The sequence below is a fragment of the Meriones unguiculatus genome (assembly GCF_030254825.1).
Source record: "Meriones unguiculatus strain TT.TT164.6M chromosome 13 unlocalized genomic scaffold, Bangor_MerUng_6.1 Chr13_unordered_Scaffold_28, whole genome shotgun sequence".
Taxonomy (NCBI): Eukaryota; Metazoa; Chordata; class Mammalia; order Rodentia; family Muridae; genus Meriones; species Meriones unguiculatus.
Genome location: NW_026843644.1, coordinates 8,870,833 through 8,884,744, shown reverse-complemented (window position 1 = coordinate 8,884,744; position 13,912 = coordinate 8,870,833). Strand labels below are relative to the sequence as shown.

The following is a 13,912-nucleotide window of genomic DNA, read 5'->3' as shown; positions in this document are numbered from 1 at the left end:
AACAACCAGCCCCAATACTGAGTAATGGAGAGGATAAGGTGAGACATTCTGGTCCAGAGTGGGAGGAAGAGGAAGGAGACAGGAGAGGAAACTAGGAGAATCTGCAGGAGAGGGCTTGGCACCGCATGCAGAAATTAACTGGAACTAAAATATCACAAAAAGCAAGCATGATGGGTGAATCTGAATCATAGGAAACTCTGCAGACTTGGAGGTTTAGAATGGAGAAATTTTGGCTAGCATTGTGCTCTAGGTTAATTAAATAAATCCTAGTCTCTGTGTGGTGATTTGGTTATACAGCTGTTTAGGAATAACCACTGCTTAACTAAAAGATTTATCAATAGTAAATATTAATAATCTACAACAAATGGTATCCAACTAATCTAGTATCCACACACTTTCAATCCTACTTTAATATAATTTGGTGGGGGAGAGGAATAAGCTCTCAGCGATACAACCCAAACTTTAAACCTAAAAACTCCCAGATAAATTACTGGCTCTTTAAGAGAGACTCTTAAACATGCCTCCTACTTTGGGCAGAACTGAGACTGAACAAAACTGGCTGCCACTATATTCTAACAGGATGAGAGAAACATTAATACAGACTTCTTTGAGCTTGGCAGATAATCTCTTCTATGGTTTTAAGACAGAAATAAAGGAAAGTTTAGAAATTATGACTATGGTTACATTCATATTCCTCAATTTAACTTTAATAATTGATTTAGCCTTTTATGTCTTCTCAAAGGCAAAGGCATTAGAAAAGATACTGGAACAACACAAAGAACATGTAGAACAATGTGAAGAAAAAAATGAAGGTTGGAAACAGGACATAAAACAAGAGACACAAAAACTTATAGAACATGATAAACAACAGGAAATGAGGGCAGAGGATTTAGAAAAGATACTGGAAAACACAAACAATTAGAACACTACAAAGAAAAATTAAAAGTTAGAAGGGAGGCATAAAACAAGAGATTGAAGAGATTATTGAACAAAACAAACAACAGAGAGATAGGTATGAAATATGGGTACAGACTTAAGAAAAAGAGTTTAGAATACTAAGTAAAGAACATACTCAGGCAGAGGCAAAAGATAATAATAAAGAAAGCCAAACAAAGGTGGTTAGAAAACAAACGTTAGCTTATCCAGTCGGTGTACAACAGAGACCAGCAAATGATGATCACCCACAGGATTACCATGAGACTGAATGGCACCCTGTGGAAGTGCCAGACCAAAGAAAATTTAAAGAAAGTGTCACCAATTTTGGAATGCATTCACCATTTGTAAAACAAATGCTGACTTTCTGGTCAATCAGTAGAGGAATCCCAAAGGACTGGGAGGATATGTCAAAGGCAATAAAAGAACCTGACCCATATTTACAATCACTATCATGATGAAGAGAAGAGGCTAGAGAGATAGCATACAAAAATAGAGCCAGGGCTGTTGGTGTTTCTAAGGAACAGTTGCTTGGTGATGGCCAATAGGCTGACACAGAGATACAAGCTGTATATAATGAAGAAACCTTAGCATTATGTCACCTAGCAGCCTTAAATACCTGGGACAAGGTTGAGGAATCAGGGAAAAGGATTGAGCCATTCTCTCAGGTCATACAAGCTCCACGTGAACCATTCATTAACGTTTTGCAAAGATTGACCTCAGCTGGTGGTACAAGCATATCAGATCAACTAGCTAGAAAAGCCTTTGAAAATGCAAAGATTTTGAATGCAAAGAGGTAATACGGCCATTCAAAGCAAGGTGTGCACAAAAAGACAAATGGGTTATAAATACAATTGACAACAGACCTCAATCACCCAATTTGGCCTTGATAAGAGAAGCTATCCCTAAAGACATTGGGAAATGTCTTAATTTTGATGGGCAAACGGAGTTACCAAAAAAAAACCACAAAATAATTCAAAAGGGAGTCTATACTTTTTAGAATATGCAGAAGATGTGGCAAGGGTTGACATCAGATTAGTGAATGTAGAGCACAGAGAAATAGGGTAATCCTTTATCAAAAATGCCTGAGGGGACCTTTCTCAGGCCTCAATACAGGACAGGGATACTCTTCCACAAGAAAGTTAAATGCCACTGCCCTGGGAATAAACATTAAAAACTTCAACAGTGAGGCCAGGGTAAGTTTTATAGATAAATCAAACAAAACAAAACAAAACAAAACAAAACAAAAAAACAGGAAGGGAAAAAACCAAATATATTGGCAAACCTCTATAAATGATCATAGGCCAAAGTTAAAGATAATTTTAAATAATATTGAAATTGAAGGAATGGTGGATACTGGGGCTGATGTCGCAATTATCACTCCTAAATTTTGACCCCCAAATTAGCCAATTCAAGAGGTCGATATCCAATTCCAAAGAGTTGGAACTTTATCTAAAGTGAAACAATAAGTCAGGTGGCTTAAATGTATAGGACCAGAAGGTCAAATAGGAAAATTAAGGCCATATGTGGCTGAGATAGCCATAAACTTATGGGAAAGAGATCTGTTACAACAATGGGAGACCCAGATTAACAACCCCCAGTTTCAGAGGCAAAACAGGTAATACTCCTGATAAAGAAGTTAAAATTATTTTAAAATGCCATCAAAAAAGATACAGGCTGCCCAGGCTGTCCATAAACCAGATACAAGCATTCTTTTCAACTTCATGTTGGGAAGCCACTGCTAATAAAACCCCCACCACCTTACCAAGGTGGTTGGTTGACCAACCTATTTGGATTGAACAATGGTCTATGAGTAAAGAAAAATTACTGGCATTAAAACAGCTAGTCCTGGAAGAACTGGAGGCTCAACATATAGAGGAGTCCAACAGCCCTTGTAATTCTCCGGTATTTGTCATAAAAAAGAAATCTGCCAAATGGAGGATGTTAACAGATCTCAGAGCCATTAACAAAATTATTCCGGCAATGGGGTCATTACAATCCGGAATCCCATTGCCTTCCATCTTACCTAAACAATGGCCTATTATAGTGATTGATTTAAAGGATTGCTTTTTCACAATTTCTTTACATGAACATGATAGGGAAAGGTTTGCTTTCTCAGCACCCACTTTTAATAGAAGCTGTCCAATAAAGAGATATCACTCAAGGGTCTTACCACAGGGGATGTTGAACAGTCCTACTTTGTGCCAATATTTTGTACAACAGCTGTTAGAGATAATTCATAAGCAGTTTCCTCAATCCATAATTTACTATATGGATGATATCTTATTAGCTGATTCAGATAGAAAAACATTAGAAAATATTTTTGATGAAATAAATAGAACTTTGTCTTGTTGGGGTTTAGAGATTGCTCCCGAAAAAGTACAAAGAGGAGATTCTATTAATTACCTAGGGTACAAAATAGGTCTACAGAAAACTCCACCACAAAAAGTACAAATTAGAAGAACCCAATTAAAAACTCTCAATGATTTTCAAAACTTGCTGTGAGATATTAACTGGCTATAGCCTACATTTGGTTTAGCTACTCAAGAGCTAAATAACTTATTTCAAAACTTACAGGATGATAAGGACTTTAAAAGTCCAAGAACATTATCAATTGAAGATGAAAGTGAATTGGCTCTGGTAGAAAGGAAATTACAAGATGCATATATTGACCATATTGATCCAAATAGGACCTGTATTTTGGTTATCTTGCTTTCCACTCATTCTCCCGCAGCAATTCTTATGCAGAAGGTCAACTGTGTCTTAAAATTGATATTTTTGGCACACAAACAAAATGAAAAATTTAAAACCTATATAGAAAAGTTCCTGAATTGATCCTAAAAGGAAAACTGAGACTTCATCAGTTGGCTGGAACAGATCCAGCTGAAATTCTGGTGCCCTGTACCAATGCTGAGATTGTATCGTTATGGGTAGAGATATTGGCAAAGAGCTTGTTGTGAGTTTTTGGGAGAAATCAGCAAAAGGTACCCAAAAATCAAGTCACTTCAGTTTATAAAAAGAAACAATTAGATTCTCCCTCGTATAATAAAAGGAACTCCAAATTTTGGAGCTCCCACATTTTATACGGATGCCAATAAATCAAAAAGGGCAGGTTGTAAGTCAGAAAATCTGAGTAAAGTGGTGGGGGGGTCCTTATGATTCAGTTCAAAAATCAGAATTATATGCAATTCTCTTGGTGTTATCAAATTTTCAAGAATCTCTTAATATAGTCACTGACTCTCAATATTCAGAAAGATTTGTTCTACATATAGAAACTTCTGATCTAATTCAGGATAATTTGGACTTAACTTCACTCTTTCTTCAGTTACAATGAGTAATCAGAAATAGAAATAATCCATTGTATATAACATAGATCAGATTTGATATGGGTCCACCAGGCCCTCTAGCACAAGACAATGTTGAAATTGATCAACTATTGACAGGAAGAATATTAGAGGCCTCAGAATTTCATTTAAAAAAACACCATGTTAACAGCAAAGGCTTAAAAAGAGAGTTTTCTATCACTTGGCAACAAGCCAAAGAAATTGTGCAAAAATGTCCCACTTGTTCTTTATATAACTAAACTCCACTACCTGTAGGAAGTAACCCTAATGGTAACCAAAGAAATGAAATTTGGCAAATCACGTGTTTTATTTTATAGAGTTTGGTAAACTGAAATATGTGCACTATACTATAGACACATATTCAGGGTTCCAATGAGCAAAAGCCATAAGTTCTGAGAAGGCTGATTCAGTTATTACACATTTATTAGAAGTGATGGAAGTTATGGTTATGCCTACACAGATTAAGACTGATAATGCTACAGCATATGTCTCTAATAAAGTGAAAAGATTTTTTTTACATATTATAAGATAAAACATGTAACAGGTATAACTCACAATCCTGCTGGTCAAGCAGTCATTGAAAAATAGAATCATACTTTAAGGGACATGCTTAACAATCAGGGAGGGGTATTAAAACACCACAGAGATAGATTACATAATGCTTTATTGACCTTAAACTTCTTAAATGTTAATGAAAAACAAAAAACAGATGCACGACACTTGGTTATAGAAAAAAAAACTGCTGAATTATTTCAGCCTATATATTTCAAAGATATCCCAATTTCAAAATGGACAGTAGGGAATGTGTTACACACTGGGAAGAGGTTTTGCATATGTTCACACAGGAGAAGAGAAATTATGGGTTCCTTCAAAACTAATAAAAATCAGATATCACAGAGGAAGATCACCTGAAGACCTTGGCCACACACAAGAAGAGAGAAATCAAGAAGACCAAACAGAACAGGTAATATAAATTGATAATACCTTCACATGGGAACAACTCTACAACTGACTGAGACATAAAAAATGTCTCTAGCGGAATTTCAGCAGTGCATGGCCAACAATTCCTTGGCTATAATAGCCTCAATATTTATTATGCCATTCTTTTAATTGGCATTGATAAAATTGCTTTACAGTTTAATTTCATTCTGAACATCTCTTACATTTATAATTTTAGAACTGTGTAATGCTTGTGAGAAATTATATGTTTGCAGAACAAAAGGAGTGAATACTGGAGATGCTGGACCAAACCTGACAGAATCCTCCTTCCAGCATGCTGAGACATTAACACATCTGTTTCAGAATCTTGCATGTTCCATAATTCTGCTTGTTTCTGCCTCAACTGCTTCAATTGGTGTTTCTCATCATGACCTGTTCCCAAGAGAGCTTTGAAGAAAGCTACAAATCTTAATTGGTCCAGCATTTTAGACTGTTCTAAACAGGACTTTTATTAACTCTTATTATTTTCTCAACATTCAAAGACTGGACCACAAATATTGCTTGCTTAATTAAACATGTTTTCATTTTTCTTTGGGTCCCCAGCAGTATTTCTGCATGTCCAAAATGTCAGCTAGAAGAAATCACTGATAATGATGTCCTATTTTTTTAAGGGGGAATGGGTTGTTTTCTGTGGCTACAAGTGTTTATTGTTGTTGGGAGATATTTATAAATTAATAATGGTCTTACTCAGAGTGAAACTGTTATGTCCAGTACGGGAACCCCAAAAGACCAGGGATACACTCTGCTGTAAATACATGAGGTTTTTAAAATTGTATACATGTTTGGATATGGGACATAAACTTCCTGTGGACACAGGAGAGGAATGTAGCCCTGAGATCTAGGGAAGCATGGTTTTTATGGGGCAAAACTGCAAGCAGGAACTTACATGCTTTGGCATTACATGATTGGGGAAGGGGAATTGACTTTTGAAATGATTGGTCCACTTTAGGTACTGAGACTACAAACAGTTCTAGCCTGGTCTTACGGGCCAGTTTCCTAGCAACTGTATAATTAGTGGGCAGGAAAGAATGCAGTAAGGGTAATTTGTCCCCTCAGGGCATTAAGGCTAGTTCTTCCCCAAGGTGGCTGGACGTGTTTCCAACTAACTAGCCTTTATTCATGCTTCTGCTTTAAACTTTAAAACAATACCCACTGATTTTAAGTCTTTGGTCTCTCAAATCCACTTAGAATTAATGTAATTGAGATTTTAAAACTGAAATAAAATGAAGTTTCAAATCTTTCTTCCACCTGCTATTTTTCCCATAAGCTCTACTGTGTGCCTTCCTTGTGAAAGGAACCTGAAAATGTGCCAGTAGGCCTGGTTCTGATATTTTTTTTATTTCAATATTATTATTATTATTATTATTATTATTATTATTATTTTGGGTTTTTGAGACAGGGTTTCTCTGTGTAACACTGGCTGTCTTGAACTTTCTCTGTAGAACAAGCTGGCCTTGAACTCACAGATACTCACCTGCCTCAGCCTCCCAAGTGCTGGGATTAAATGTGCGTGCCAACATGCTTGGCAGGACTTTTCTGTAGCCTGATTGAAGTCATACTATGTAACTTAGAACATGTCCAGTGTTGTGAGTGTAAAGAGCTGGCAGGGGGCACAAGCCCTTGTTTTTTGGAGACAGGGTTTCTCTGTGTAGCCTTGCATGTCCTGGACTCGCTTTGTAAACCTAGATGATCTGGAACTCATACCACTGCTTGCCCCACTGAGGGTCACAGGCATATGACATCACAGCTGGCTTTTGTTATAATCCTTAAAAATGATTTATAATCTCTGTCTACCTTCCCAAGACCAGGCCTGTTTTGACTGGGAGAGTCGGCACTCACTAAAATAAAGGGGGCCAGGGACCCAGGATTCTTTTTTCAGTGAGCAGGGACTGGTTGGGCCCTGGCTGAATAGAAGAATTTAAACTGGACACATTTAAACTGGGATTATGTGAATTTGTGGCTGGGGCTGTGTGTGCAATAAACTAGCTTTACTTACTAATGGAAGGGTGTGCTTTTTCCCCCTCTCTTAGGAAGTGTAATTCTCATCTGATTGTTTATTTTTATATGTATGAGTGTTTTGTCTGCATGGGTAGGTGTGCCTGTGTATCAGATGGAGGTGAAGGTGTGTGAAGAGGGCAGAAGAGGGAGCTAAAGTCCCTGGAACTGGACTTACAGATGGGGCTAGATACCAGGTACAAAACAGAACTGGTCCTTGGCAAGAACAAGTACTCTTAACCCCTGAATCATCGCTGTAGCCCCTGAACTATAAAAGGCATCCATCATCTCGTCCTCAGTGTTGTGGCATATTGGAAGAAATCCTCTCACAATATTGACCATAAGTCTAGAAGGAGGTCACTGAAATTTCTGGGATCCTGCGATGCTCTGCAGCCAGCATGACCTTGCCCCCGGTGCTATGGGGGTTAGTAAGGAAAGTGGAAACCACATTGCAGAACACCATCATTCTGGGTGTCAGAAGCCTGGCTTCTGTAAATATGTAAAGCTCTAGCCAGTAAAGTGATAGTAGACACTCCTCAGTGACAGGACAGCTGGGTATCCCAGGATACAGTAGAAAGCAAGAGTTGTGTGCTTGTTGAATATGACAATTGCCATGGCCCGAGAGCATAGATTTGTGTCACTCCAAATTCCATGTTCCAATGTGGAGGGAGTCCCATGAAATATTTATAATATCAGAACAGCCATAAATGCTCTTCAGTTAGACCTTAGAAAAGTGGGTTATGGCAAAGCATAGAAAACAGCTATGGGACTCCAATGCCATCAGGTGAAAATTTTAACATCAGGCCTGCCAGACGCTTGTGTTCTAGTTAGCACCACCCTACAGGTATTCATCAGTCCTAGGATACTAGGTCCAACAAAGAGGCTAGCAAGGAATGGCTAATAGGAGCTAAAGAGGGCCAAGACAAATTGTTATTAGGCTGTGGACATACTGTCTCCACCTCACTCCATTTCTGATTGGTCAGGCAGATCTGTCCACATGTTTCCTCTGTAGGAATTCTCATTCCTATGACGAGGTAGGTGGTCAGGTTCAGGGTTTGCAAATCTGTCAACGTGGGAGAGACATTCCCACCGAACTCCACAGACAACAAGTCAAATCCAAGAGCAAATGAGAAGGACAGACAGGCGACTGATACCAGAAACCACCTCAGTGTTCCAGAATTATAGAAAGATCCACACATACACATATAGCAGTATTCTTTCTCTGTCTGTCTGTCTCTACCTCTCTGTCTCCCTTTCTTTCTCTCTCTCTCTCAAACATATACACCCCAAATGAATCATGAACAGACTCTCAGAGTGTCTTGCTGGGTAATACAGATGACTGTGCTGTGGTGGCCAACAAAGAATAAATAGTAGAAGAAGCAGTAGCAGCAGATAATCAAGGGATCGCTTAGAATTCTGGGATTGCCCTTGACAATGGCCAGGAAAGGCTTAGTACTTCACAAATTGATTTAAACCACAGCAGTGATAGCAAAGAAGCACAGAGATGTACCAAAACCTAGACCAGAAAACCCTAAAGGGCAGGCCAGATCATTAGTTTGGGGAGGTGGATTTATGTCACAGGCACACACTTTCGTATTTCATAAAGAGGAAATTGTCAGGCTCCAATCTTCCAGAAATCAATAAAACGGTTGAGGTGTCTAATGTTATCAATAAAAATAGCAAAGAAAAAACACGAGGGAAACGTGGGTACAAAGATACAGATATTCACTCACACAGAAATACCATAAAAGTGTGAAATTAGAAGCCATATGCATACAAAAGAACTGAATATATATTGTAGCCTTGACAACCCACAAATATGCCCTTGAGTTTTTCTGTTACTGCTCATGAGGCTAACCAGTTAGTCTGGTTTGTGGCCTCTTGGAGAAAACTAACTTTAAAATTCATTATTATTATTATTTAAAGAGGTAGTGAGTGTTCTTTTTGGAGGGAGGGGAATTTTATTGATGATCCATGGTGCATTTCTTTTTTTTTCTTTGAAAATTTATTATTTGTAGAGTATTCTGTCTGCATACCAGAAAAAGGAGCCAGATCTCACTATAGATGGTTGTGAGCCACCACGTGGGTGCTGGAAATCAAACTCGGGATCTTTGGAAGAGAAACCTGCACTCTTAAGCTCTGTGACGTCTCTCCAGCCCCATCGTTTATTATTATTATTATTTATTTTTTTCTTATCAGTTACATTTTATAAACTCTGTATCCCAGCCGTGTCCCAATCCCTCATTCCCTCCCAATCCCTCCCTCCCTCCCTCCCTCATCTCCTCCCTGCCCCTTTCCAAGTCCACTGATGGACTTGGAAAGTCTCCTCCCCATTCATCTGATCCTGTTTTATCAGGTATCTTCAGGACTGGCTGCAAAGCCCTCCTCTGTGGCCTAACAGGACTGCTCCTCCCTTTGGGGGTGGAGAGGCCAAAGAGCCAGTCATTGAGTTCCTGTTAGAAATAGTCCTTGTTCCCCTCACTTTAGGAAAACAATTGGTTACTGAGCTACCACAGGCTACCTCTGAGCAGAGGTTCTAGGTTATATCCATACATGGTCCTTGGTTGAATGTCAGTCTCAGAAAAGACCCTGTGCCCAGATATATTTGGTCCTTGTGGAGCTCCTATCCTTTCCCAATCAGACTAACTCCCCTTCTTTCTTATGATTCCCTGTACTCTGCCAAAGGTTTGGTCTTGAGTCTTTGCTTTGAAAACACTGCTAGTTAGAGTCTTTCAGATGCGCTCAGTAGACTCCTGTCATACGTTCAATGCACATCCCATCTGTCTTTCTAAACGAGGATTGAAAATTCACCTTCTTTCATTTCCCCTACTTAACTAAAATGTTCTCAACTCTGGGCCTTTGATATGTTCTTTATCATCTTGTGCTGTTAAATCCCTCTTGTTTTCTTTCGGTTTCATAGTAGATTTTATAGTGACGTACACATTTCTCTGCATGGTCTATGGGTTTGTTTATGGTGGAGTAGCCCACAAAACTGTAAGCTTATAGAGAAAGAATTGTGTTTGCATGAATTATTTTCTGTGTGTTCAGGACTTAGCACAGTATTTGGTACCTAATGCACAAACAGTAACTATCTGGGGAAGGACAAATAACCTTTTAAACAGTAAATGGCTTTAACAATTTCTTCATAATTTGATAGTAATACAGAATTCCCACACAGAGGATGGGAGTATGTAGCATTTTATTTGTTAATGCCAGCCATTGTGCTATCTGTAATAAACTTCTCATGAAGTCTTTTTATCTTGTTCTGTTACTGTTGTGACTAGTATAGCCTCCTCTATGCCTGTTGCCTTCTCTCTGTTCTCTTTCATTTCTCCCATAACAAGTTACTTCCTTTAATCTTTAATGAGGTTTAGCATCTGGCTTTATCATATGCAAGGACTATCTGTATCTACCTGTTTTGTACAGGAGCTCGGAATAAAGCTTGGAAGTAGAACATTTGCATCACATATATGAGGTAAAGAAGGAGGAGAAAGAAAAGGAACAGGAGAAGCAAAGCATTGCTTTTCTTTATGCAGATGCTCTGCCATAAATAGGGAGGTTAACAGTCTCTGCCTTCCAAGCAAGATAGAAATTACAGATACAGCAACAGTGCTACTTATTTGGTATTAGTTTTTAACCTGGTCCCTCTCCTGACATTCACTCTGTACCTGCTTTGTACATAGTTGGGTTCATGTGCATGTACATTTTCTGCAAAGAATCTATGTTTTCATTAAATTTTATGAGAGGTCAGATCCTCAAAAAATGTCCTGGGTTTTGCATTCTGCCATACTTATCCCTAGGAGACCATGTCTGTGAATCTGATTACCTCCTCTCTGTACATCATTTGATGTTACGACTTCAGGATGCATCTTGAACCTTGTTTTCAAGAGAATGTTGTAAACATGCCCTAAGCTTAACAGGCATTTTGTGCCTCATGAAAAATATTTCATCATAAAATGTTCTGTCTGAAGTGAGCATCTGAGATCATTGTAAAATGCACTCAGTTACCTTCATTTTAGTCATTAACATTATTAGAACTATTTATTGTTTTTCATTCCTTTTTTAAGAGACGTAAGCATGATGACCCTGGTGTAAGGGACTGTGTACACACTGTTAACTATGAAAATAAAACCACACATTCAGTACAAGCAAAACCTCCAAATATTGATAAGAATTAGGTTTAGATTTAGGGCCCCAAAATAATTCAGTTGAAATGTGAGGAAGACATTGAAACAGCAAGCTTTTAGAGTATATATATATATATATATATATATATATATATATGCACGTAACTATGATGAAAGGATGTACACATAAACACAACTTAAGAATTCTTCGGCATACACACAAAAGGTGGAACTTAATTAAGCAGGATTTGTTTTCCTTTCTGTTTTTTTGCCAGGAAATTTTTGAACATGTTCTTCCTCTCTCCTCCCCTCCCCTCCCCTTTAGCACTTTGGGGAGCACATTGACAGAGGTTCCCCACCCATGCAAACCACAGTCATATACATATGCTTTCTTAGATTTTCTAACAAAATTCTTCTAGTTGCCACTCTGGGACCTGGCCTAAAAAATAATTGGCCTTTCCAAGTACATTCGTTAGACTGGGAGGTCCAAGCTCCCCCACCTCTCCTGTCCTAGGGCAGGCAGAGGCAGCACTGGACCCTCTGCACTTCCTTTCCGGGAGGACTGGCCCATTATCACTCTTCCTCAGGATGCATGGCACAAGTGTATCCCGAGGAACTCTGCACACTGCGCCCCAGCCTCCCAACCCCGGCGGCAGGAGGGCACAGTCCCGGGTACCAGCAGCCAGCACAGAAGCTCTTGTCTGGATGCAGGCAGGCTCTCCCGACCCGCCCAACCCCCGGCTGCAACGCTGCGGTCTCTCCCCGCGACCGCCATCCTGCGGGTCCCTCACACACGCCCACAGCCAGCCAAGCTCGGCTGCACTGGGATGGCTGCTGATACCCGTGGACCCGCTGCTCCTCCACCTCGGGACCCAACCCTCTCTCCTTCCCGCCTCCCAGCCGCGATGCCAGGCCCAGCACCACCTAGCCCACTGGAGGGCTGCTGGGGTCGGAGGCGGAGCCCAGAGGCAGAGGCGGGGGAGGAGCCCGAGAACGGAGGCGGAGCCCGGGGCGGAGACGGGGGAGGAGCCCGGGAGCAGAGGCGGAGTCAAGGGTTGTAGGCGGAGCCCGATAGGGGAGGCGGAGCCTAGGTGGGCGGAAACGGAGCCGGGGCGGAGGCGGAGCCCAGGCGGCGCCCGCTCCACATTCTTACCTGGCTTCTCCTAGTCTCAGCCGACCAAGATGAAGTAGTCCACTAGAGGAACCACGACCCCCGCCACCACGCCCGGGAAGCGGATTCCCATCGCCGCCCTCACCGCCGCCGCCCACCAGGCCCAGGCGAGCTCAGCGAAAACCTTTCAGCGTCTGTATCTATAGCGACGGCGCTTCCATCACGCGTGACAATGGAGGCGCGCAGTGCGCCTGCGCTGCACCTCGTGCCAGCCCCTCCTCCGCCCCACCCGAGAGGGCTCGAACTTCGGGTTCCTCCGAGGCCGCTCGGACCCGCGGCTTGGAGAGTGGGCGGCCGGGCGCAGCCTCGCCACGGAGGCTGAGCTCTTAGAGGCTGGGCCTCTGCCTCAACGTCCCCCTCCCCTATTCTTTATTTTCCTGGAGCGGGGTCTTTCCTTCCACCTTCTCTCCCTTTTGCAGGGGGAGAAGAAGGTGGAGGGGCGCTGGGTCCCTTGAAAAGTTTGCTCTTCTCTGCTGCCTGCTTGCCACTGGCAGCAGGGAGGAGATTCTCCCGCCCTCTGCTGGAAGCTTGGAATTTGCACCGCCGAGGCTTTTTGCTGCAAGTTTCCTGTTTATGTTGTGCAGATGGGGATTTTAGAAATATGCCACCAAGCTGGCGGGGGTAGGAAAAGACTTGCGCAATCTTCAGAGGCGCCAATGGTTTCTGGGCTGTGACCTGTTAGTGCAAGCTGAAATAAACCCATCTCTTCCTTAAGTTGCTTTTGGTAAGTGTTTTATCACAGCAACAAAATAAAATTATGACAAAGCCGTTTGGAAAAGTCAACCCTATAATTCATGACAGCAACTGACCTAATTTTGCCAAGCAAAAATTTCAGGTTCTTAGAGACAAGTTATTAGAACTTCCTCATTCTGAATTAAGGTTTCATTTACTTTTTTTTTTTTTTGTGCTTGTTTTTTGTTTCCTTATGGCTAGAGCTGGAACATGGCCAGTACAGTGTTGTCCTGGCATGAACAAAGCTCTGGGTTCAGCCCACAGCAGGAAAAGCATGGAGTATGGGTTAGTTCATAGCTGTAATTCCAACATTTGGGAAGTAGAAGCAGGAAGGTTAGGAGTTCATGGCTTGCCACTATCTTTGTCTTTAAAAATCAAAACATAGCAGAGCATGGTGGTGTTATGGTTTTAATGCCTGAACTCAGAAGATAGAGGCAGGTGGAGCTCTGTGAATTCAAGGCCAGGCTGGTCTACAAAGCAATCTCCAGGCCAACCAGAATTACATTATGAGACCCTGTCTGGACTTTTTGGTTTGGATGGCGGATACATGTATAAAATGGATTTCATACTAAAAGTGTAAAATGTAATGAGAACATTCACAGCTTTTACTT

General features: G+C 41.0%; 1 pseudogene; it reads right to left on the bottom strand.

Moving 5' to 3' along the window:
* Nucleotides 1–12,642, bottom strand: part of LOC132650731 (single-stranded DNA-binding protein, mitochondrial-like) — a 30,777-nt pseudogene extending 18,135 nt beyond the window's left edge.
* Nucleotides 12,643–13,912: the final 1,270 nt, after the last annotated feature.